General features: G+C 41.0%; 1 protein-coding gene across 8 annotated transcripts in view; it reads right to left on the reverse strand.

The window, feature by feature from the left end:
- MACROD2 (mono-ADP ribosylhydrolase 2) overlaps window positions 1-24,355 on the reverse strand; it is an 862,160-nt gene that overhangs the window by 289,951 nt on the left and 547,854 nt on the right. The gene's annotated exons all lie outside the window — the stretch shown is intronic.

Genomic DNA, 24,355 nt, shown 5'->3' on the forward strand with positions numbered 1-24,355 from the left:
CCAACACACAGCTGCACTGGTACAGGTCAGGCATGCCAATTGGTGCAGGGAGAGGAATGAGAAAGTGATGGGCAAAAAGAAATTTGGTAAATTTGGGGGCCAGCTTGGATACCAAAGAAAATGTATCATGCAGCAAAAAATCATTATGTACATTGTGCTATAAAGAGCAGCGATTTACATGTCTCCAAACCGTAAGCCTTGTCTAGAGATTTGCATTTCCAAGAGTCAGACTCAGCCTTCCACCAGAAGAAACCCCAGCTGTACTAGTGACATGGCTTCACCAGAGAGACAATTTTCTTTGTATGCCGCTGATACGTGATATCACCTTTGCCTCCCACCTCCGGACTGACAGCAAACACAGCTCCAAGCTACAAGAGCACCTGGAACAGGAGTCTCAAATATCCACCCTCAGGCTTGCTCCAGATCCCCTGGCGATGAGTCATCACACAAAAGAAAGGAATTCTTCTTTACTTAATCACACAGGAAAACATTATTCAAAGCTAATGCTAGCTTTATATTTAACCAGGGAATTAATTAGGGAATGGTGATTAAGAAAGGAGAGGTCTAATGGAAAGAATACAGCCTTCCCCTCCCCTCTGAAAATACTGAAGTAAAATAAAGTGGGGGAGAATTATAGTCTCACTCCTTCTCACAACCACTATGACTTACATCCTGAAAAATACTTAGCTTTGTAGTTTGTACCCAATAAATCAGCCCTTTAAGGAAATGAGGAATGGAATAGAAAAAAAAATGCATATGGTTACAGAGCTCAGGCTGAGGTGGCAACGGGCACTCCAGCACTGAGAGACAAAAATGATGATTTTGTCCAGTTTTGCAAGAGATTTTAAAATTCACCAGCACTGTAGTTCCACGTGCTGAAAGACAGTTGCTCTAAACAAGCGCTTTGCTCTCAGTATTTTCTACAACTCAAGTCATGCACATGCTTTCAATATTCCTACCAGCCAAAGGGAATGAGAAAGGGAGGGTTCAGGTTCCTGCTCTTGCCCCATCACTAACTCCGGACACTGGGAAACAACTCTCCAGCTCCTCTCAAGTCCCACAGCTCCAACAGCCCCACAGCTCCTTGGGCTGCACCACACAGCGATGCAGCACCACCAACTCAAATCCTTGCGCGGGTGCACAGCCACCATTGTTGGGGCCGCGGAGCCACCAGCATTGAGCTGGTGAGATTTCAGATAAAAACTGGGGGCCATTAGGTCCAGCCCCTGCTCCAGAAGGGCCACCTCGAGCCAGTGCCCAGCTGCAGCGTCCACTGGGGCCCCTGGAGCTCAGTACTGAAGGGGAAGCCTGCAGACCACAGGTGACTGGGCTTCCTTTTGAGCTCTGCTCAGGGAAAAGGAGATTAAACAGAGTTGCATTTTTGGCATTGCATGACAGACGCTTATCACATTTCTCCATCTTCCTTCACGGAATATACCGCTCCGAGGCTGTTTAGCAAGCTTTAGCAAGCAATTTGTGCTGTGCATGTTCCTTAATACCTATTTTAAAATTACTGTGTAGACGCATCATAATCATTACCTTGCTTTCAGTTTCTATCGTGTACCTTAAATATATGTGAGAGAAGCTAAAAGATTGTGTAAAATCCTATCAAGTGTCTTCCAAATACCAGCCTGTGCCATAACTTAGGTGAACTCTGCCCTCTCCCTCATTGAGAGATGATCACCGCATATAACCAGCAGATGTAATTTCGTAAAATATGACAGCGCTTTTATTCATTCAAGAAAGGCCCGTGCCTCAGATCGCATATCAACTACGTTTCCTCTTGGCTCCTAGGGAGACAATTTAGTCTAGATGCCAGGTTGAAATTACTGGCAGAGCAGTAATGGGGAACTCACAGCATGGATATCAACATACTACAATATTTGGCTGATGGACAAAAGATGTTAAGGTTTCTAACCTTTTCTGTGCATAATATCTTAATTATATATTTGATTTCAATAAAAAATCCAATTTCACAGTAGGAAACGTTCATTCCTATTACCACAATAAAATGTTCCTCATCTTAATTTGTTGCCAGTAACTGCTATTTATTGACTAACCTTTAATTTCTTTGCTACTGAAATAGTGTTTGCTTTACTTGGGGGCTAATAAGCAATGCTACCCTGACAGCACTCAGAACAGATTCAGCTCTGGAGTAAAACACAAGTAATAATGGCAAGAGCTTCCTACTCTGCTGCTGCCATCATCTAGAGAAAGAGGCCAAATTAAATCAGCTGTGTGAATACGGCAAGACTGAAATTGATTTAATTCCTGTAGGAGAGGATGTGGGCACTCAGCCTCTGGTACTTTCTAATCTAATGTTTCTTTACTAAGGCTACAGCTAGCAGCACTAATTAGGCTGAAACATAATGCAGTTTCATGAGGAAAACTTACAATAGTCACCATGTGGAGGCCAGGTTGGACTCTCAGGCATTTAAGTGAGAGAGACCTGGGTATTTAAATACTTAAGGGCTTGTCTACAACAAGGGGTACTAGCTCACACTGAGCCGCAATGTATTAACTGTTATACCTTAGATGCACACAATCGCCACGTCTACATGAGCAGATACCTCCCACTGCAGGCCTAATAATTGCTTCCACAGAGCAAGAACTTTCTTTAAATTAAGTGCTCAGTGTTCTGCTTGGGCATCCCAGGTTCATTTCTGCCACAACAGAGCCCCATACAAGGTAAATACTTTTCTCCCAGGACACACACAGCAGACAACAATAATATCAAAGACAAACTGAGCTTTCTCTGACTTCAATGCACCACCTCACGAAGTGCACTAACTAATATTCATCTTTGGGAGTCATTTCTTCATGCAGAATCCTTCATTACCGAATCTTCACAAATAATTCATGGTGTTTTTAAAGAGTCTGTGTTTTTACCAACATTGCAGGTAGAAACATGTTTCTTTTTAATATGTAGTTGTCCAGTGAAATCAAAATTTCTCAATATCTCTGTGTTGAAGGTAGCTAACTGTGTTACACAAAACACAAACTTCTCCAATAAATTCAAGGCAACAAACATTCCCTCAGATGGAAAAAAAAAAAAATGGCCTTACACTTCATACTTGGACTTTTTTCTTGGCCAGTCTCCTTGCTAGCTGGGGCCTATGACAGCACGGCAAAAAACTCTCCACCTGAGCCTGGGGACACTCAAACATTGCTGTTCTCAGCAAATCAGCCTGGAGGGGCAGAAGGGGACTGTTCACAAAGCAAAGTCACTCCATGTATCCTGAGCAATCCGGGACCTGAGCTTACAGACCTTTTGCTGGTGGAGGTACAGGTAACCAACGCTGGGTAAAGGCATATTCAACAAACACCATGCTCCGCCGACATCTCTAGAAGCTGCATCTTCACCTTCCTCTTCTTTTCCATAATCTGAAGTAGCAGCCAGCCTTTGCTTGATTAACACGATGCCTTCCTCTATCAGCTCAAGCTGGGTTACTTCTCTTCCCCTCTCCCACCTTCCTCCAGAGCCTTACAAAGCCTCACGTGCTCCTGAACCGCCTGCTTTTATCCCCTTGAGACACTGCTAGGAGTTATCCATTCAGAGCCTCTCTTCTGAACCTCCTCCCCTTCCCCCTCTCCCTTTTTTTTTTTTTTTTTTCCAGTAAGTGGGAGGTTGCCCTGGGTTTTGGCTTTGAGAACCACACCAGTGCAATTTTATTCTTCATGGTGGCCAAGAAAATGATATGCAGCCTGTTTTTTTTATGGACCAAATGTAATCCTTCCACTTTGAAATACTGTCTTCACAATTGTGGAAGCACTAACATCTGATGCCAAAGAGACCCGAAGCTCCAAAAATCGAAGTGCCAAAACACTTGCCAAGCCTGCATCCTGGTTTCAACAGGAGAATGCCCCGTCCTGCCACTCAGAGGACCTGACCCCAAACTTAGCCAACCTGTGCTCTAAGTGCCTCACAGAGCTTTTTTAATAATAATAAAAAGTTGGACCCAAGTGTTGTTTTTTTTTTTTTTGTTTCCACCCCCTCACCCCCCCACATCTTCCTTCATTTACACCAAAATATTAGAGTAAGATGAGCTCCTCTGTGCAGCATACATCCATGTCTTAAAAGGAGCATGGCCAGCACCTTTGCTAGATTGTTTGTTGTGTGGTTGGTGATTGCCTCATGAGCCGAAGTGGTAGAGGAGTGGGCAGAGAGAAAATTGCGTGTTTATGAAGAGCCCTGACAACACGGCTCTGCCGTGATTCACTAGGGTGAATGCCAGAGGGACTCTGCAGAAGCAAAGCAGAGGTTTGCAAGGGAAAGCTGCCTATGCTACAACAAGCTCTGCTGCATAGATTTAAAGTAGTAATATGGGACTTTTCACACCTGAAGTTCCCATGTGTATTGTAAAAGAGTTCACTCTAAATATAGTATTTGTAATAACTTCATAGAACATCACAGATTAATAATGTTCTTGTTTCCTTGTCACTTATCTACCTCTATAACACTTCCTATGCACCTTAAAAAAAAAATGCATTTACTGCCTAAATCCTATGCTTTCTACCAGGAAAAAAAAAAAAGTCTAGATAGGATACTATGAATATCTTTCAACACAGAACCCCAAAAAAGCTGTTGCAAATACATCACAGCATTAAAAAGTGCTATTACCAGGACTATGGCACAGTACTATGAAAGCTAAACCACAAACTAAACTAATTGAAAGGATATCAATCATTTGAGAAATTAATCATTTATATTCACTACAAGGTTTTACGATTCAAATGTAGTAGGTGGTGAAGAGGTGTGGGGGGAATATAGCATTGCTCATTTATAATTCAGTGCATTTGGTCAGGGTGCCACAAAGGCAGGGAGCGTACAGGACCTCAGCCAGGAAATGCAAAGATGGAAAAGAGATGGAAAAGAGCTCTGTGTGGCTGGACATCAGGCTGTTCTTCATGTCCCTTTTTTGGCTGGCAACGTGTAGTTCTTACTCCCCCTAAGTATTGCTGACATTTAGGGATGAATTGTGGTTGCAGAGCTGGACTATGAAGTGCCAGAGAAAGCACGGTCCTGGATGAACTTAGAGAGAACCTTTCCATTCTTTCAGAGGCAGCAAATGACATTTAAACCACTAGTTGGCATGTGCTCCGAACCAAGTGCAATCCTTATTTTGGATGTACAAGCAGAGGGACTGAAAACTGGAACCCCCTCAAGCTCATCTATACCCATCACGATAGCATCCCCCCGGACAGCTGGCATGCACAAGTCTACCAGCAGGCATGCACAGGGACACCACCTACATGCTGCAGCCCACTGCCCCCAGCATTTCAGTGCCACAATAACACCTAGTACACCTCCTGCACCTCCTTTTGATCATATAGCAGAGACCTTGACTGTGCCTTACATCCTTGGCTTGGCTTTCTGGTAAAACGCTTACAGCTCCTTGTTTTAGTGGTTAGGAACCGATGAGCATGCAAGGCTAGACCTCGCCTGGTCTCCCTTTTATGATGGCTTTGAATACATCCCTGCCACAACCGTACTTCCTGAAGGCTCTGGAGAGGACAAAGAAACCCAAACTGCACACAGCCATACTGCAGTGCTGACAGCCCTGTTGTGCAGACATTGACTTGTGGTATGCAACTGCACAGGGCATCCATCACCTATGCCCACAGTTCGACAGGAGGATGATCTATAGAGCTCCAGAACAGCACAAGGGATATAAGCACGCTAGCTGGCCATCTCATCAGGCAACGAGAGTTAACAACAGAACCACTGTTCCTTTCCCTTTGCCATGACCAGTCTGACCCTGCTTAACTTTTCCAAGTCTAAACAGCCTGAATCCAGTTGTACCATCGTTTCCTAGTGAGCATCAACTAACTTCAGCATCAGCTACACTGCCACTCCTGTTGGTCAGCCAACGCTCCCTCGAAAATGAGTGGCTTACGTGCTCTTCAGGATTCCATACTCTGTAAAACCACATAACTCCAAAAGGCACCTAAATCTAGAAACTTCAGGGCCTGCTGTACCTCCTAAGCTGCACAAATAATTCATAGGGAAAATACGCACATATTTAAAATAGCAGTAACATCAAGCATTGAGAGTCAGGTTTCCCCTAGTTTTAATAGAAGGATTAAATTTGTAAACCAAACCATTTCACAAACCGCTAATTATAACACTATTCTGTCGCCTTTTAAAAACCCTTATGTTACTATTTAGAAAAAAAAAAAGAAAAACTTATGTTATTTCCCAGTCTTAATCTCCAGTCATAAATTCTATAGTTGTCATAATTCTGAACTGTAATTTAATGAACAACGAATTTTGCAAATTACTATCATTCAGAGAAGACCTATTAACAAAATTCTAATACAGTTTCCTATACTGAAAATGAAGGAAATGAAGAGAAGAAATTAAGTGGAAGAACTGAATATGAGAATGTTTAAACTAAGTTTTCATTACAGATCATATTAGCATGTTTATTAATCTGTCTTTAAGAACACAAAAGTAATCATTGCCTCAAAAAAAAAAAAAAAAAAAAAAAGGAAACATTCTTTTGAATACAGCAGAGCACATACAAACCTCCACGCTTTCATACGAGCTTCCTCATTCACACAGGGAATATCCTCGAAGGACAGTGATAACTGAGAAGATGCTTGTCACGGAACCAGAGCTGAAGTTCAGATCCAGCCCCAACGTGAATCATCCTCTCTATACCAGGTATCTAAATTCTTCTATGCACCTCCATTTACCAAAATGCAAGTCAATACCACACAGTCAAAGTACAGCTGGCTTAGATAATGATATAAGGCAGTGATTAAAATCTAACAGCTGGATTGCAAATGTTTATTGATAGATGGGACCTGTCTCAAAACTACTGAAGGCTGACTGAAGGGCTCCTACTTAGTAAAAATGATTTGCAACAAGCATGTAGAGAGCTTCACCGTAAGTCAGGAGACCGCAGAAATCCACAACAGTGTTAGAGCTTTTCCAAGATCTCCACAAGTTTCTTTTGACCCTACTCAGACTGCTCCATACAAATATTCACCACAAATACAGGCTGCATGAAAAGCTACGGTCTGTTTATACAAAAGCACAGTTGCTGAAAGAGGCCACCTGAGAGGCTAAACCGGTCGAAAAAACACCTTTAATGTTTCCTGTAAACAAGACCAGAGGTGGTGGGGGAGGATTTTCCTTTGATGACCTGTTTGCCACAAAACCAGCAATGCAAACCAAGTGACATTTTGTTTATTTTATTTTTTTACTTAAATAATTGCAAACCTCAACCAAAGAAGATTCAGTCAACAGTGAGAATGTGGGGGAAAAAAAAAAAAGAGGAGCCATCATGAAAATTTACAAATGATTTTTAGCAGCTGTGTATTCTAACTTTATATGAATTTAAAATAGATTTTTGAAGACATTGAAACCAGCTGCTAAAGTGATCTATGCATAACTGTACAACATTACAGTTACTGAAACAGAGTGGAAGCTATTTAAGGAGATACACTACTTGAGGATTCTCACCAGATTTTATTTAGATAATTTGAAATCCGTTATTTTTCAGAAAATAAAAATAATAGCTCAAGTTAACTAGGTGGATCAAGATCTGGACTGAAAATCACCCAAGTTGATTTCCCTGAGTATAAACTCAGTTATGGGGCAGTTACCTTTTTTTTTTTCCTGAACTATTCACACATCTGTAGCAAGAATGAAAGGCTGATAGGGGAACTAGAGACTAACACTTTGGTACACATTTTTGAAAATCATACAACATTCACATTTAGAAATCCTCAGCAATAAAATTATATAGTCTATGGAAATGTTTTCTCAAAAAAAAAAAAAAAAGAAAGGAAAAGAAAACAGAGCTGTTCATGTTTCAGACAAACAGAGAATAGCTGAGGTTGGAAAGCACCTCTGGAGATGATGCAGTCCAGCTCTCCCACTTAGAGCAGGGGAATGCAGAGCAGGTTGCCCAGGACTCTTGCGCCCAGTCGAACTGGAGCATCTCCAAGAATGGAGACTCCCCAGCTTCCATGGGCAACCTGTTCTGGAGTTTGACCAACCTCAGAATAAATACTTTCTTATATTTAAATAGAATTTCAGTTTGTGCCCACTGCCTTTTGTCTGTTCATTGGACACCACTGGAAGAAGTCTGGCTCATTGTCTTTTCTCCTACCCATCAGCTATGGTATCACTGATAATACATCCTTCCTGAGCTGTTTCGTCTCCATGCTGAACAATCCTAGTTCTGCTATTCACCAGGAATCCCCAGGTCCTTCTCTGCAGAGCTGTTCTCCAGCCAGCAAGCCCTCAGTGTGCACTAGGGCATGGGGCAATTCCTCCCTGGGGCAGGGCTCTGCAATTCCGGACTGAACTTCATGAGGTGTCATCCCCCCCCCCCCCAAACTCTCTGACCTGTCAGCATGTCTCTGAATAGCAGCACAACCATCTGGTTTATCAGGCACTCCCCTCCCAGCTCTGTATGTCTGAAAACTCCCCGGGGTACACTCTGCCCATCATTTAAGTCATTAATAGCATTGACCCCACTATTGACCCCTGAGGTACGCTGCTAGTGACCGGCCTCCAGGTGGACTTTGTGCCACTGACCACAACCCTTTAATCCCAGCTGCTCAGCCTGTTTTCAATCCATCTCACACATAACAATAAAATACAGACAGATTCATAGTAAGTGGATGTATAAGGCAGCATTCACTTAAGGTGCTCACAAGTCATCGTAATTGGAACAAAACCTCACCGTTTAAAGCACTAAAAACAAATGAGGAAAGAACAGAACTCTGAATGAGGACCTGGAACAGATTTTTAATTTTATTTTATTTTTTCCTATATCAACCTACACTGGGCCTGAAGTGAATGACAACTACCTGATTTTTGAACATCTACGATGTGCTTCTAGTCCTACTAGACAGAGAACAGTTAGGAGTTTCCTTGATGCTGAAGAGGAATAAATTAAAAGTCCCCTTGCGTTTTTCAAAAAAGGAAAGGGATGCTCACCTACATGCCCTGTATTCATTAACCTTTCAGTACTGCGGAACATGGAACTGTTGGCAGGTTTTCCTCTGGAGTCATTAAACTATTAGTATCCAACTACTATATCAAGAAGAGCTCGAACATACAACTTCCTTTATAAGAACAACTCGGACACAGCCCTTAGTACTATTTCAAATCAAGGAAAAAAAACACTTTCACAAGACTGTTTAATCATACCTCCTTCAAAAATACTGTTGTATTAAAAGGTCCCATTTCTTTAGCCTCAAAGTCCTCCTTCAGTGTTTGGGCATCTCACTCCCACTGGCACACTTCCACTCATGAGATCCTGCAGGATCCACTGACCTCATCGTACACCTGTATCGCTAACCAAGAGGAAAAGTAGGATCCAGCTTCATCTGCATTAAGCCACGTCAAGGCTGGACTTCTAGGTCTATGATTCTCGCTGCAGACAGTTAATAATGAAGGTAATTCAGCTGTTTCAGGACAAATGAATGGCTCTCATGGGGAACCACTGACTACAGAGCGAAGCTAGATACCTAAGCTAAATTTAGGTGAAACAAATCTCTCCCTAAGCACAGGAAATCAGACATATTTGCCAGAAAGCATATTCAGGAACTCTCTCTCTCTCTCTGGAGCCCTAACCGCAGGAATATTCTTTCCACTGATTCAATACAGAATTACTTCTAATGAAAAATGATGGGCCAGACTTCCCCAGCTTCATGAAATCATCATGTATGGTAGTCAGCCTCGTGGGTGCAATGGCAAAGGAGAGCCTAAAGCAGTCCAGGAAAGGCATGTCTGGCACACTCCTGCCTCAGACAAATACAGACGCCGGCACCGAGCAGGCACCTCTAGGCTAGCTAATATATTCTGTTTCTCAAAAAGGGCTAATTAAGAGCTACACAGCATCCTCGGTCCTGCACACTGGTCTCATTTCCAGGAGCACAGCTGGGAAAATCAGGTCTGCTGGCCACAGCGCTGGCTTCTGGTAGTCCAGCGTGACTTTCACCCCCAGGGGATGCACAAGCTGAGATGCACAGCATTTATTCTCAGAAGAACAGGCATCGCTTTGCCAGTGGGCTTGAGCCCACGCAGGCTGATACAAGAGGACATACCTAATGTAGTCTTCGCACGTTGCAACATGTCTAGAGATCAATAACAGCTTTGCATTTACAATATTAAAAAAAAAAAAGAAGGACCCACAATAACTATAATAACATAAAAACATTTGAAAGGAGATATTTGGCTACAGAAGTATTTACTGATTTCAGTAAATGCTCCACCTTAACTCGAGGCTGCATCATCCTTATTGCTCTACCTAAACCAACACACACAAGGAAATATAATTGCACTTTTTACTGTGGTCTGATTCAGATCTGAGGAACCTTGAGAGAAGAAGCCATAATATGACATTAACATAGTATTGAGATCATTCTCTGACAACTTAGAATAATGAGGTAAATTAAGGCGAGATGGAGGTTGAGGCTTTCCTCTAAATGCCCTTAATTTTGTAGGTTTTAGACATACTGTCTCTTGAACCTCGGTGCAATTTTAGTTTTACTATTTGTGATATTTATAGCTCCCATTTATATAAGTAATATGTAATTTTAATGCAGGTCTAATGGTTCCAACTGCCATTGACACAGATTATAAAATGAAAAAGAGAAGATACCTTGTTGGGTAAGACACTATTTTCTGTCTTTCCTGCCACCCTAGCTACTGTGACAAAGTGGGTTAATGTCTGATTTGGATTCCAACCTTGCCCACGCAGAAATTGTCCCAAGTGAAGAGGAGCAGGGCTATGCAATTGATCTCCCCTAACCTGCAATGTCTGTGTCACTCTGGTCCAGGGTGAGCGACTGAAACTTGTTTCTTTGCTTGTTTCTTTTTGAGGGAGGCAAGAGAGACGTTGATTGCCTTGTAGTAGTACATGATGATGAAAGGTAGGAGACAGGAGCAGACCTTGGTAAATGTCAAGGGAGATCACAGTTAAAATTGCCTTCTTTATTCAGAATAAATAACAGCAGTTGTGGATTACGCAGCTGTAATACTGTTGAGGAGGGCTGATGGCATAAATCACAATAAAGACAAATTGAGATTCTTTTTAAAGACCAAGGAGATTGTGTTTTTATTTTCTACTATTCCCAGACACAGTCTCTACACCAGTGTTTCCACAGCTATTATGAGTTCCCTCAGCACAGCATTTTCCCCCTATTTATTCCCCCACTTGAGCTTTTTCCTTTCCTTTTTTCCATCCCCCATAAATGACAGATTGCTGCCATCCACTCCGTTCTGAATTCACTGCTTCCATTATCACTTCCCTTACAGCTGTGGCACATCTGCTTTCAGATGCACTTCACAATTTTTCCTGAGGTCCTTCCTTGCTTTCAGTGTTGCTGGAACGCCTGTGCAAGGAGAGCAGCAGCTAGAGGCGCCTTGTTACCATCTGTGGCTTGATTCAGAGCCATTGCAGGCAGCAAGAAATCCTAAACTTCAGCTGGAATCCAAATTCTGTTTCTACCATTGTTACTCTTCTCAGGCTGCTGTCAAATGATGTGAATAAACAAGCTGTGCCAATATTGCCAAAAATAACCCAACAATTCCAGATGCCTCATTTCTGGTACCTCGTGTCAGTTCACAAAATGGAAATCACCACTTTTACAAAATGGAAACCTTCTGTCAAAGAAGGTTTTGGAAAAAAAAAATAAATCAGTGGCAATGTGTTCAATTGAGCAATCAGAAAATGAGGAGTCCTTGAGGAAAGGCTAATCCAGGTTTGCAGGTTCTCACATTTTGTCCTTACAAGTAACCCCTGACAGAATTTCCACCAATTTCACTGAATCTGAATAATGATTCACTTGGCATCAGTAAATGTGTCAGAATAAGGCTCAATAAAAATTCAATGTCAATGCAAGAATGGCCATCACACATACATGTATTAGAAACGTCAAAAAAGAGAGAAAGTAAAAATATTTTCTGTAAGCTCTTCCAGCTTTCATTCTCTTCTAGACATTTATTCTCTCTCTCAATAGGTGCTGCTGCAAAAATACGAGGTTAACTATTTTAAAATGGAAGTGTGACTTTAATTTTCTATGCCCTCCTGTGTAATATAATGAACCAGACAGACTTTTGTATTGGATTCAAGTAACACTTAAAGCCTTGTCAAATTCTTCTTATTTCCAAATGTTTTGTTTAGAAATAGCTGGTACTTGTATTCTTAAAATAGTAAAAGAATCACAACTGAAAAGGCATAAAGTTTTATTGATTTTTTTAAATACATGTTTCCCAAATGAAACCTGCACAGACTAATCAAAATGGAACTGAAAAATATAGCTATTGCTTTGATTTCCCTGTCTTTTCTGTTGAGTTGCCCCCAGATCCCCCTTTCATTCTTTTTTTTCTTTTTTTTTTTTTTTATTTTAAAGCATATTGGGATCCTTGTGCTGTTGCTTTGAATTGGTTTACTTTGGTTGTGATTTTTTTGTTTTATTTTTCTCTCCCTAAAGGAAAGGCAGACATGAAAAGCTCTAAACCAGAGATGCATTATTATTCAAGAAACGTTACAAGGAACAACCACTTGCATTACTAATACTTCATCATTCACACAAACCATTTAGCGTGAGAGACAAAAGCAACATCTATACATCTAAACAGCTATGTATGTCAGATACCAGTTCTGGAGAACAAACAGCAGAGGAAAAAAAAAAACAGAAAGGAGGCAATGAAGAAATAGAATTAAATGGAAAACTTGCATCTGTGGATGGCAATGTCTTACATAAAAACAAAAGGGTTTGAAAAGTGGTTTTAAAATTTGTTTGGGGTTTATTGTTTGTTTTGTTTTCAAATACTCTGAAGAGGATTAAGAAATAACTGAAAAGTTGTACCATGTGGTGTGGTAAGGACTGTACAAAAGAAAACGGGGTATGTTAGTGTTAAGGCCCTGGTTCTTCTGTCTGTCTTTTCTCCAAGCTCCCATTGATTTCAGTGAGAGTTCTGTACATGCAATACCTCCAAAATGGGGCTCTAATTGCTTGTGTTTTCAGACTGATGCAAAGGCATTAGCACTGAGAAATTTCCATTTGTGCTAATGGGATCTGTATGGCCAACGATACTTGTTTTTCTTCCTGAGAATATTCCCCTGGTTCTTGCTCTTTGGAGATCTGCTTCAGCAGAACACTTCTGTCTTACATTAAAATACAATTACGAAATTCATAACTAAACAGTGCTTTAAACCATATTGTTTAATCTACGACTTTTCCTCTGACAAGTGTGAAAACGTGCGCAATATGACAGAAGGTTTGCTATAGTAATTGCATGTTGTGATTGAATGATAGAGTAACAACCACAGAAATAACTGTCTTGCTGAAATCGCTGCAGAAGGTAAGTTGCTCCTGTACAGTTTTAACTTATGCACCATCTGTTTTGCCAGTCCTTTAAATGTTCCTTTAACTAGTTATGGGATTTTATGGTTGTTCGTGGAGGCAGTACTACACTTTCTCTGACCTTTCACACATTTCCTTTGGGAAATGTCTCTCTCCCCCTGTCCCTTTTTGTCCCTCTCCCCTCAAGCCCACTCTCCCCACCTGGGACTCATTCATCCATCACCCACATCTGAGAGACCTACCACCCACATTCGCTCAGTTGTTGCCACATTAGCTAGCAAACAGGAGATTATACGTGGTCAAAATGTGTGGGTCTTTTTGGATATTTTTCCAGTAGATGGAGACACATCCACAAAGTGTTCATTTCCCTAAAAGCTGACATTATTAACCATCAGTTCAAGAATGAAGTAATATCCCCAAATTACCGATAGCCAAGACTTACCCAGTTGTGAGAGAAGAAATATATTTGGATAATAATCACATGGTAGTCTTAAATTCAAACGCTAAATCACTTGCAATATAGCACGAAGTAACACTACATTAAACTTAAAAGATTATCAAGACTTTAATTCCACGCTAAAAAATGAGGAGCTGAAGTAAAAAAAACCACACACACACACAAAACAAACAACAAAACCCCCCTTTAATGAAAGTTTGTCCCTTTTATACATGAGCAAAACCCCACACTGAAATAACCACCACAATAAAACTGTCATAGGGTGGTACACAGTTACAGCACATGACATTGCAACAAAAATAACTCAGGATCCTCCAATCAAACTTGCGGGTGTACAAAAAAAAATTGGGGACATTAAATGAAACCAGCATGCTTTAAGTTCAAGACAAACCAAAGGAGATGCTTCTTGACAAAAAGCACAGTGGATGTCGTACGAAAGTTTATGGGAGTTAAAAATAAATAAATAAATAAATAAAAAATCAATGTTACAAATTCACCTAAGAAAAAGCCAATGAGGGATTTAAAGAACGAAAATAAAATTTGTGGATCATGAAGTCCCTGAGCGATAAAAAGCTCAAGCTAGGAAAGTGTTTCCGACAACTGTCATTAAGTCTTGCCCTGTCCTTACACTCCTCTCTAAGCATTGGTTCCTGGCCATGGCAAAGGCAGGACATCAAGTTCAACATGCATTTGGTCACCTTTAATGATCTTTCTGTGTAACTATGAAGGAAATGTATGGACAAGCTGCCAAAAGAAGAGGAAGTTTTTTTGTTTATTTGTTTTTTCATGCTAAAATGTATGAAAAGAGCAAGTTACATCAGAACAAGTTTAATGGCCATCTAGGAGGACAGCTACCAAAAGCAGCAAGCCCAGATCACTGAGCTGACAGTCGGCTCATGGGCACATCACCTGGGGAGCCACCAGCTCGCCACCAACAGCGTGTGCTCTTGCTTCCCTCTGGCACAAGTAAGGATCACATACCACACTGGTCAGTGCTAACTGCAAAAGGGACCACTGACCCTCCGTGTCTTTGCTTGATTTACCCACAGCCACAAGGAAACCTTCTCCCTTCCCCGTGAGGATCTTCTCTTTGGCCTTCATTAATGCCTTCGCAACGTGCTGCTGCAGCAGGCTTTATGAAGGACTTCACCCCACAACAGGAAACAACTCTCCAAAACAGAGAAGTAAAACACTACGTCGTCTATCATCATCATTACCCTTTTGCTTTATAACAAAATAAACATGAGGAAGATGCACATTTTAGATTCTCCTTTCATGAAATATATCAAATACAATGACTGTCATAATATTTTATATATTTGACAGATCTTCACTACTTTTGCTATATCCTTTCAGGTAACTCACTGTTCCACCTGACAGCAGCATTCAATTTACACTCCCTCCTCTCCCCCCCTAAAAAAAAAAAAAAGGTTAATCTCCAGCCACATCGTTAAGAGCTGAGCATTTTATTTGTCTCCCCAGCCAGGACTGTTTTCAAGAAGTCATCCAAAATCACTTTCAGAAAATTTTTCCCCAAGGAGTTACAACTAATTAAGAACCCATGCGCGTTTTAGTCATTTACATGATTCCATTGTGGATTCTGCAATTTTTATCTAAAGTCTTTGAAGTTTATATACAATGTCAGTCATTCAGAGTCATCAGCAAATTATAGCCCTCTCTACTGCACTGCTGAAAACACTTAAATATATTGAGCAAAACTGGTCCTGACATTGCTATCCCTAATACTACTGCACCTCTTTCATCAAGAAGATTGATTTTTTATTCTTTGCATTCATTTCTCATCTGCTAACTGATTTTTAATCCATATCTTCCAAAGGCTCTACACTTCTGTGTCCTATGACAATTTTTATGGTTTACTCTCAATATACAATGCTGCTCATTTTCTCAACAATATCCAGCAATGAAGGTGGGGTTCTCATTGCAGCACAAGCCTTCTTTGTCTAGCTGGTGCCAGAAAAACATAAGAGCCAAAACATGAGATTCTGGGGCTACCAGACAAGACCCTCGAGACTTCCACCTTAGCTCAGTGAAGGAGCCCACGTTGTCCAGGACTGGTACGTGGTTCTGGGCAAAAAAAATACCAATACTAACCGTAAGTGAACAGAAGTGAGAGAGGCTAATGCATGTAACATTTGAGTTTTGACCTGTTCTAATAATAAACGAGAAAAATGGCTCGTACTCTACAGGTTATTGAGCGGTGGTCCCTGACCTTTATACGTTCATACACCGCAAGCGACATCAGTCATTGCCTTCCCCTGCACATGGACCACTGTGACAGCATCGCTGGCTTCAGCTCGCTCATTCTGATCACCACAGGACACAGAGCACTGATTGAGGTCTTTGGAGTTTCTTCTTAAAAGGAAAAGCTTTTATTTTATAAATTTAATGACAGTAAGTGTCATTCAGAAAAATAGCGGCACATTGACTAATACCCTGAGTTACAGTAGTATATTTGGAGCAGTTTGGCTGATTATCAAGTACCACAAATGAGGCACCAAGCTGCCTCATTTCTCTCCTTTAAATTATTCCTTAAAACCTTGACCCTTTACGTCACCGTTAAGCACCTTGTCAAAATATAATCTGGTGTTATGCTGAGCCCACTTCAAATCATGACAACTACCAGCACCTCTTCAGTAGGCTCCTGGTCTTTACACAGTGCTCTTAAACACCAGCAAGGAAAAACATCACCTATGACTGATTTGTTCTCTTCTATTGATTAAGTTAGTAAAGACAACCCATAAATTCTTTATGGACTAAAAAGCAGAACATTAAAATATATACAGATTAAGCTAAAACCAATTTAATTATAATTCAGAATTTTGGCTGCGGCTTCACCTGTAATTAACAGCAACGCTTATGTTTTACAGTATTGCAATAAATATAGCCAGAAGCCTAGCATTACAGTACAGAACAGAAAATGGGCAGCTTCATAATGTGACTCAGAGAAAAACCATGCATGATCTGGTAAAATGCGGTGGCCTTGTGCAATCAAACTACAGCATGAGATGCATCATATTTTCTTTCTAACTCTTGTAAATAGTCTTGGTCAGTGTTAGGTCAGAGGTTGAACTAGGTGATCTTGGAGGTCTCTTCCAACCTAGATGATTCTGTACGTTATGTGTTAACCATCTTCAGGTGATGTGCATTTAACGATTTTGAAGATAAATCCAGCCCAACTACTCTATTATGCAGCTCAAGTTGCTCATTTCTTATGATCACATTTAATGAAATTCACCCAGCGCTGCAAATTTCTGTGCAGTGATAAACCACCTCTGAAGATGTGAGCATTTGCTGTGTTACAGGTTTCCATGAAAAAATAACAAGGTCTTCCTAAGGTAATTAACAACTTCTCCTGATTATCTTAAGTTAATTCTCAGGAAGCAAGAATTAAATCCCAAAAAGCCAAATGACCTAAAACCAATAGTTTCACTATTTTTCCTTAATGCCAGGAAACAATCAACCTCTCCAGAAGATAGACGATATACACGAGCACAGATTCAGTAGACCATTGTATAAACGACTAACTATGTAAGTTTTTCAGTATCATCTCTACTTGTTAAATCCACTTCAGCAATAGAAGGATCTTTAGTGCCATTAAAACAAGTTACAGCATAGCTTCAATGTTTTCCTTCTCTGAAATAACTCTTCATGAATGGCAGGAAAGTCCATTTGCTTGTATTTCATGCCAAAAGACAACAGCATTGACATATTCTGTTTCTAATTACTTACATGAAAAAGGAAACTAGTAAGTCATAAATTTTACTCTACAGAAGAAAAAGGTGATAGACAAATACTTTACTCCACAACCTAGGTGCTACATTTCACCACAAAATCCACACGTAATGGCCAAAATCCCAACTCCAGGCTATGAATTACTATCAGAAACACAGCATAAAGTGATAAAGCTTTGTAGTCATCAACTAGAATAATGCAAATTTGGGGAAAAAAAAAAAAAAAAAACAAAACTAAAATGATAAAAAACTTTAGTGCAGCACTAGCCAGGAAGAGAAAGGATCCGTATGTGATAGAGACCTGCTACTGCCAGCATATTTCACAGAGCCTATGCTCAGAGCACAAGGCTGGAAAGCAATACAGCACATGGAGAGGGAGCCTAGACCTTCTGCCAAAGTGGAAGAGGCTGCAGGATCAGCACTGCAGCCACTGGGGATGCACAGGGCTGGATGTCCAGTCCTCACTGCCTCTGACATTGAAGCAGCTCTGTGTTGAATTACCAAGCTTCTAGCACTCAAGTTTTACAATATTGTCCTTTCTGTAGTAGAAATAGTGATCTGCTCAAATAAAACTAACAGAAAGAAGTGTACTTTCTTCTCCAAAAACACTCGCGGTGTGGGGAGGAAGTCAATCACATCACAAATGGGACTGTCAATGGCTGCATCTATGTAGTGCACTCAATTTCCAATAGCATTAAAACATTTTATGCCTTTGTGTTGTTATCATGCTCGTTCCACATATTTTTAAATACACAGCAGTAGTTTAGCCACAGATAAAAACGATTTTCCATCTCAACAGTATACTCAATTCTTTCCTGACAGAGAATAACTGAGGAAGAAACAATACTCAAGCTGGATTATGCATACTATGTGAAAATCAGCTTCACAAAGGTATTGTGCTATATTCAACCAAAATTTAAGGACAGCCAGCAAATATTTTGTTAAAACACTGTGGGATAAACACATCAGCAAACTCCCAGTGCATTTGGAAACCCTAGAGAAAAGCAGTACAGAAAACCTATTCCTTATGTACTTCTGGTATAGGTGTCCCTGTGCAGACAGGGCTTGTCTTCTTTCAAGTCAGATACACAAAAATCTGAAGCTGACCCAAGAAACAGTCTTTGGACATGTCATTGTGTTCTACATAAGAAGAAAACACACATAGCTTCGATGCTTCCAGCACCGCAGCAATAGGCTTAGCTGAACCTAATCCAGGAACAATTTCCCAGGGAGCTACTGTCTCAAGTCGTCCCTTACTGAAGGGGCAAAAGTCAACATTTGAGGATTTAAATGACACAAATATGCCACTCACAATCACCTATCTGCAGCATCTCATAATAAGAGATCTTACTGGCCCTGCAAAACCTGCAAGCTCCAGCAAGGCTGCTGCACACTCTCGACTAAGCCCATTTCTCCATTAGGTAACTATTTGCGTACAAACAGACTTGGTTACAGAGTGTGTCGTCACGACATTCAAGATGGAAGAGAGAGTTTCCAAACGCAAACATATTTGAAGCTTGCAAAATACTTCCTTTGGCACACCGAACAATTTTTATTCAGCCACCTCCATCTCATGTACAATTTTATATAGATAAGCTCTCTGAGCTACCAATTAGATCATTCAGTTCTTGGGAACTAGTGGAACCAATGTTTTTTAATGGATGGCCATTGCAGCCCTACTGCAATCGTGAGAGCCCCAAGATAGATTTACTATATCAAACCACAGCTGAAATACAAACAACTTGATTTCTTTCTGTGGGGTTTTCACATGAGCTGTCGCACACACAATTGCCTAACTCATTGCCCTGTTTTGACTAGAGGTGTGTTACAGCTGGGGAGAAATCTGCATGTCTCTCTGGATCACTGAAGCGCTTCCCTTACATCTAGCGTTTTGGAGCTAGACCAGAACGAACTGCAGCAGGTAGCAGCACTTACCTGTTTCTCCGTTTTGGCTAGAAGGCAGTCCTGCAGCGTATCACGGGGCTGTGCTGCTCGATCGCAGGTCCTGCCACCTCTCCCACTCCCAGTAATGAAAAAATGAAAACTGTGCTGTACTGGTGTCAGCAACGCAGAGGAAACGTGCTTCTCACGGAGCCCCACGTTGTGTTTCCAGACTCTCTGTGACCCAACACTACCTGGCTCACGAAACCTGGCCGTACCACAGGCTGAGATGCTAAGGCTGCAGGCAGCCTTCAAACAGCAGCAACATCGCTCAGGCTCTCAGTTCTGCTCCTTCAGCATACAGCTGCCTCACAACAAATACCAGCCTTTCCCTTTCCTGCTACTGAAATCATTTGCTTTACAAGTTGGAAATGTTTGCTTCGAAAACTATTTTTAAAAGAATACGAATTTCAGAGCAAAAGTGACTTGATGAGGCACCCAAGTATCTGAGAGGTAAAAAGCACGAGACAGCATCAGACAATGTCTGGTTACAGAGCATTAAAGAAAGCTTTCATGTATTTACAAAAAGGAAAAGAAAGGAAAAATCTTTTTACCCATTAAAAAAATACAAAGGCAAGAAATTTAGGATTCATTTGCATTTTGGTATGCTCCCAAATACAAAATTGTTTTTGCTATCATGATCTTTATTAAATATTCCATTTCTATTTGCATCCTTGAAGCAATGACATCTTACTGTATGTATATCAATCTTTGGTTGGGGAAAAAAATCAGTACTTGTCCTACTGGGATCTAATTACCACAGCTGGATTATGTTTCTGTTTTTTAAATCAAACAAATGCTTGTAGATTTTCTTCTTCACTGTTTGTTTCTGGAAAAGATCTCCAATATCCTCTCAGAAGTTTTCCACACTACCTAATTGTGCTCTGCTAATTGAACCTCACAAGGAGTGCAGGAATAACCTTGCATGCTCCACCTGCGAAAGAGCTGGAGGTTCTCTATTTTGAGCATATCAAACCAAGCACCTTTTCCAGAGAGCCCTGGCTCTCAACATAGCCTGCCCTGACAGATCAGCCCAAGGCTGGAGCTTCACAGAGTCATCTTCATTATGTCATACATCAGCAGTATGACTCAGGTACATCATTAACATAACCTTGTTAGCTCACAAAACCCCCACACATCAAAATCCTGTTTCCCTAGCAAAGGAGAAACAAACAACCACAGGCAACTTCTCAGCTCGGCTGTTCCCATGTCTGCAAAGAGCCAGCAAATGCCAAAAGGTCGAGCCAGGGAGTGGGTCCCACCCCACTGGGGAGGGGGGCTCCTGTCCTGAAGAAGCAGCCAAGAGCCAGAGGCTCTTGCAAGACCAAGAGGTGACACAGCAATGGAGTTTGATGTCTTCTGCCAGAGGGGTGACTTCACCAGGTTTTCTCTGCACAGCCTCAGTCATGCTCTAGTAAACCCTATGACCAGAAAGCCCCCTTGCCTATTTCCACTTGCAGTTACACCCACAATTATTTTTTCCAGCTCTCCTCACCAAGCACATCCACATCTATCACCAATCCAGCCATCTTGTGCATTAGCAAACAGTACTCCCCTCATTTTAAGGATATTAGGTAAACAAAAACAAGGCCTGAGACCCATTGCTGGGTACCAAGCACTTGATATGAAGCTCATCCCCCACACCTCACATGGAGGCATTGAACAGCTCTCCCAGGCTTTGGGTGCTGAACACCAGCACCGAGCATCATCAGTGCTCCAGGGCCACCAACCTCCATCTACTCCTCCTACTTATTGCAGGAGCTGCGGCCACTGAAATAGGAAGAGAGCTTTCTTGTAACAGATGTTTTCTTCAGTTTCACATGTGGGAACATATAAATTAATGGAAAAACGATAAAATAAACTGCCTGCAACTTGCACCTCTCCTCCTGTAAGGCTGTGAAGTGTCTCAGCTTTTAAATTCCAACTTGTTTGTGCTCAAATCCCCAGAATTGCTCAGGAGACAGGCAGGGTTACTCCAGTGGCAGGTTTTGACCCGTATCTGCACCTAGGAGTGTATTTTACCCTGATCTAACCACACGAAATCTCCCATAATCCTGAAAAAGCCTTAAGATTTTCCTCATTGACGAGATTTTGCCTTGCAGGGTAGGTGCAACACAGCTAGTTGATACGGCAAAGCCAAAGCTGACTTGCTGCTGGCTGGATCACAATAGAACCCAGAAGGATCCCAATGAAAATGAGTGGGCAAAAAATTGGAAAAAATGATGATTTGTCTCCTGCTATTCTCCTCTTTCTTCCTTTGAGCTCAGTCAGGTTGGGCTGGGTTTGACACAGTGCAGCATTTCTCTCGTCAGCTGTCTGTGGGTTCAAATGTAACAACAGACAAATCACCAGCTTCATATGCACAGCTGAAGCTTACAGGCTTCATACCCATCTATTCGCATTCTCCAGCTTCAACTATGAAAAGCAAAATACCTCACAAAAAAAAATAACAATGAATAGGGTAAAGCTGGCATAGCTCCAAGCCGTTGACATGCCTCCCAAAGTATTTTCCCATTGCTCTGAGCTATGGACACAGCAGGCCCCAGCAGAGCCACCTCTGTAATCTGACCATTGTATGACACATAACAACAAATACATCCATTGTTAAAATTATAATAGTGATCAGAAACCCCCACAATTATTACTGCGCAATGCACAGTTGTGAGAGAATAAAAGGAGAAAAGAGTCCGGTTATCATCCCAAAAGGCTCTGTGCTTTGGTGAACAGAGGGGGACGGGAATCTGCATCAGCTGACCTACAGAGCTCTGCACTCTCGAATTATCATTTTTTAACCTTGGAAAAAAAAATGAATTCTAGCACTGAATAAATTTAGCATAGAGTCAACTTAATGATCACATTAGTCCCTGTCTGTTCTCCCAATACCCATTCACTATTTAATTAACCTATTTTCATAGGTTTCTTCTTGTAGCTATTTTTAGGCAGTTTAATCTAAGTTGTCCCTGCTGTAAAGATGGTAGCACCAGTTACCTTTCCTCTACCAACTGCATCATAGCCATTTGGATGTTACCAAGACAATGGTTACGCCAAATCTAGCTCTGACGTTATTTGCCAGAGTCCACTGCCCATAACTAATAAGGTATTTTTTTTTCCAGTTCATACCTAGGACAACAGAAATCATTCCCGCTACCTTCCCAACCTGCAGGAAGATGGATTTTCTTTACTCAGGCCAATAATGCAATCATCATCATGGGCTGATTTAATTACATGGGGAAAAAAAGACCCCATACGTCATTTTCCTGGAAGCAAGACCCACACACCAGAGTTGTTATGACAAAACCCTCGCATGCCAGCCCGCACAGATTGCAGCTGTACCAGCCAGAGGGATGTCTGGTGTTGAATATGCTGACAGAAAAACCTTATTATACAAAATGGGGAAGTGACGTGTATATTCCTTTTGTCTGCAATGGGTGCAGTATGGACATGACTAACAACTGAGAGAGTAGTTATTGTGGTTTGTTTGCTGCAGCTTATACTTAACTGTAAGTCTAGCAGCAAACAGCTCCAAAGATACCAAAATTACTACTAGGATTGAAGCCCAGCAAAGGCTTAAAAAGGAATAAAATTGCCGTTTATCATCTGGGATTTGCCTTAACTGTTTAAAAAGGGAACCTCAAAAAAGAAATCCTATTTCTCCAGCTGTTCCATAGAGAGACTGGGCATCTTTCTGAAGAAAGTTAAAATTACCAGGGTAACATTTTCAGCAATTGGGATAATGGCTGTCAAGATGCCACTTGTCTTTAGCTGTAACAGATTGTTGTAGACCAGTCTTTCCCCATGCTGAAAGCATCGTAACTGAGATTTTAACTGGGAAAAACAAACCTGTTTTGCTCTGCATTCTTACTGCATCGTTGGCTAATCTGCTAGCATATCAGCTTTTCAATGTTCAGTCTCAGCTTATTGAAAACATGTCCAATAATTCCTTATACCTCTAGTGGCTAAGAGATGATGACTAAGGCTTTCAATGTCCTTTCTCAAAATATCTCATCTTTGTTTTAGTGAAAAAGAAAGCTTTTTGGACTGCGGGTAGGGATGTCTGCAGAAGACCTTAGCTGTCTATTATTTTGATCAAGTTAGCTGATGTTCCCTCAATGAAAGGGGGAGCTTGATTCTCCAGTACAGGGATTGAATTGTAACTCTGTATTCTCTATGCTCTTCCAAGCATGTCGGTGAAGAAGCAGAAGGTAAGGGATTGTCTTCCAAGTGTTAAGAAGATCGTTTCAATAAAAAATTAGAAACACCTTTGACAAACATAAGAAATGACATGGAGAAACAGATAACAGTAATGAAAAGACCAAGTAATCAAGAGATTAGGAATGATAAAGCCTCAACTCAAATGATAAAGCTCAACATCAGCTTTCAAATAAACTCAGCATAAATATGAAACTTCTGCCTTTTTAACCTTCATATTAAAACAAATAAAGTTCAGTTTTCTTTTGAAGTGCTCATATACACACAAATATAAAAAGAATACTCTAGTCTAGCACATTTTGTATGCATATGTGTGTGTTCAACAACAGTGGAGACTGGTAAAAATGCATATTTTTACAAAGACCTTATCAAGTCAGGATAGAACAAGCTATAAGGTTTTCTTCTAATATTAGCAATGTTTTGGTTAATAATAACTCCCCCCACCCAAAAAAAAAAAAGTTAAATATAAGGTAAATGTAGTATAAATGAAGGGTACAGTTTTCTCAGGCTGGGAGGTTTACAGGAGAAAGACCGGAGCATGCATGCTCTAAGCATCCATTCTTTCAGTATTGACTGACTTACAGTATTCTACTGGGATCTTTTTAGACTGCCACCCTAATTCATCTTACAAGACAACATATTCATTAATTTCCACAAC

The sequence above is a fragment of the Anas platyrhynchos genome, chromosome 3 (assembly GCF_047663525.1).
Source record: "Anas platyrhynchos isolate ZD024472 breed Pekin duck chromosome 3, IASCAAS_PekinDuck_T2T, whole genome shotgun sequence".
In the NCBI taxonomy this organism is placed as follows: Eukaryota; Metazoa; Chordata; class Aves; order Anseriformes; family Anatidae; genus Anas; species Anas platyrhynchos.